The following is a 2939-nucleotide window of genomic DNA, read 5'->3' as shown; positions in this document are numbered from 1 at the left end:
GAACAATTTACAGATGCTGGAGTCTATGCTCAAAAACTAACTCTTAAGTAAATTGACTTTAAAATCGGCTCAAATCCCAGAGTTCATTGCTGCCAGCTTGTATTGACATCTGGTATTGACAGCTGGTATTGACATCTCCCTTCCCAATGGCTGGGGTTGGCAAAGCTCTGTCTCTGAGGGGTGATGCAAGCCATGCCACTCACCTGAGCAAACCACGCTGGCATCCTCATGGTACCCACAGTAGTGGGAGGACCATTTGTCTTGTGTGCATTGCCACACTTTGGCTTCATCCCCCATGCACTGCACATCATCCAGCATGATATGGCCCATGCCTCTCTCAAAGTAGCTCTCAGCTGGGGCTGACATGGCCTCACCACAGCCAAGTCGCTGGCATACCACCTTGGCATCTGTCAGGTCCCAGCTCTCATCACACACTGTGCCCCAGGTACCATTGTAAGAGATCTCTTCGGCCCTCGTACCTGTGGCTACCATTCACCAGTCTCAAGGCCAGATCTAGGAAAGGAAAAATAGATGCTTCTGAGCTGTGACATTGTCCTCATATGCTAGGGACATCGGCAGGTTGTAAAAATTGTTCTCCATGTTAGACACTAGGAGTGGCCCTGTGACATGATCCCTAAAATTGTATTGCTTTATGAGTATTGAAGAGCTGTTGATGCCTGTTAAATTTTGTTTTGTTGGCACATTACTCCTTCATTAGAAATCGTAAATGAGAAATTATTTCAACACCTGAAGACCAAACCACAACAGAAGATTCCATAGGCTCAAGATTTTGAGACCTCCTGGCCAGAGTTCCACGGAGAGTGTATCCTTTCCATCTCATGGCAGCATCATTTTCCTTAGAAAGGGAACTGAGCAGACACCATTTCCACCATCTCCTGTGTAACAATCCGTGCATATATCACTCCCTGCTGTAACTGTGTATATATACATTCTACCAAAGCTGCAATTTGACCAAGGTTCTTCGGGCACCTATTGCAAGAATGGGCATGGCAATTTTTCACTGTGAGGCGACCACTGTTATCAAAACCTGCTGGATTAGTAAACGCATTATCAAAGACATCATGAAAATCAGCAGCTTCTAAGCCCAATCTATGAAGATGGAGTTTGGATCTGAAATAATGATGCAGTCAGTATCCTTTTTCATCCTTAGAAAGCTGAAAAGTTCTACCGTCCTCGAAGTGAAAGGCATCGATGTCTCTGCTCTTCTCATTTCGTCCTCTTTCACCCCTTCCTCTCCCAGATACTTAACCACTCTGCCCATATGTTCTGTCCAGAACCCCTTCTGGTAAGAATCTTGCAGTTCCATAGGAACATTTTTTTTTTTTTTGTCTGTAGACTCCGGGTGTCACTGTTGTCATCTACCCTTGTATTGTTGAAGCCAACCACCAGCAAAACTCTCATGGTTCCAATAACAGATTTGGGTTACGCTAAGACGGCACTTGCAGTCCAATTAATCTTTTTTACAGCACAGAGCTTAGGTCATTAAAATCTTTAATTTGTCAGCTGTCTTTAAACATTTCTATATGCAGAGAAACTGTTCTGATGTACGGCAAAGGAATGGAGACTTCTTAACTCCAGCATTATTACAGTGGAATATCTGACAGAAAACCTCAGCCCGCGAGGAGCAGTGTGGGAGCTCGCACCTAGCCTTGGCCTGGACTCACACGCTGGCCGGCTCCCCACTAGCACAGCAGGTGCGGAAGGGGACACCAGCCTAGCAGAAGGGAGAGCTCCTTACTGACCCAGGACCGGTTCGCAGCTGCCATCCAACATCCATTCCAGCGTCTGCCGGTTGGTCCTCCAGCCTGAAGAAAACCCGCGAGTGCTGCTCCAGCCCCGCATCTCTGCACTGCGCAGGCGCTGCCAATGCCGGTTAATTTTTAAAACCTCTCTTTCTCCCCCTCCTTCCCTCCCTCTGTGTGTGTGTGTGTGTGTGTGTGTGTGTGTGTGTGTGGTTGTTTATGTGAGTGTAGACACATACTTGGAGATCAGAGGACACCATTTGTTGCTGAGCTTTGCCTAGCTTGAGACAGGCCTCTTCTTCATCTCTGATGGCATCCAGTTCACACCAGTCTAGCAGGCTTGCGAGGTTCTGAGGATCTGGCTGACTCTGCCTCCCATTTCACAGGGAGTACAGATAAGTGCTACTGCACCCAGCTTTGCGGTTCTGGGGATCTGAACTCAGGTTCTCTCCCCACTGAGACATCTCCCAGCCCAGTATGTTAGAGTCTCATAAGCTCCCAAAGATCCCAGCTGGAGGAAAACTTACATTAAGCGTAGAGAGCTCTACAACGTTCCTGCTCCTGCTGCAGGACCTGAGAGGCCCACAAGTGTTCTGGAGGCTGTGTGCTGAATCCAGTCAGAAGAAAGTTGACTGACTTTGTGACAGTTCCAGAATAATCATTCATATTATTGTTTGTCTTCCTTTGGGAGGGGAAGGTCTTAGTGGAATTCTCTATCAGGACCACAGACAGTACGAGAGACAGGCGTTCTCAGCCTTATGTTTCTAGATGCTTTAGGTTGAAGGCAGGGACTGTGGGGGCAGAGCAGGGGTAAGGGCTATGACTGGCAGTGTGCGTGTCACTCAGTAGCTGAGGTGGACACATCAGGCGTGATAGAATTGAGGTCATATTTTCTAAGCGTCTTTCTCCAAATGGGAAAAGGCCTGTACAGCCAGATGGCCATCTTGCAGGGTGAATATCAGGATACCCACCGTTCTGCCTTTCGTCTTGGTGAACAGTGTTGTACAGAGCGTAGAACCCTGGGTTGGTGATCACGGCGTCACTTCTAAACACCACTGTCATGGAATTGGAAGAGGAGAGGACAGTGAGTTCTGCCCCAGCACAGACTTTGCCCATGGACAGTGAGGCAACTTGCTTTCCATCGAACACTTTGACAAAGTCATAAGGGCACCCATA

The 2939-nt window shown here is 47.8% G+C and overlaps 1 pseudogene; it reads right to left on the bottom strand.

The window, feature by feature from the left end:
* Positions 1 to 703: 703 nt before the first annotated feature.
* On the bottom strand, positions 704 to 1422 carry LOC148121502 (pyridoxal phosphate phosphatase PHOSPHO2-like; annotated as a pseudogene).
* Between the last annotated feature and the right edge of the window lie 1517 nt (positions 1423 to 2939).

This window comes from Myodes glareolus, chromosome 7, assembly GCF_982192425.1.
Source record: "Myodes glareolus chromosome 7, mMyoGla1.1, whole genome shotgun sequence".
NCBI lineage: Eukaryota > Metazoa > Chordata > Mammalia > Rodentia > Cricetidae > Myodes > Myodes glareolus.
Note: the sequence above shows the minus strand (reverse complement) of the source record. Positions and strands in the feature narration are given on the sequence as shown.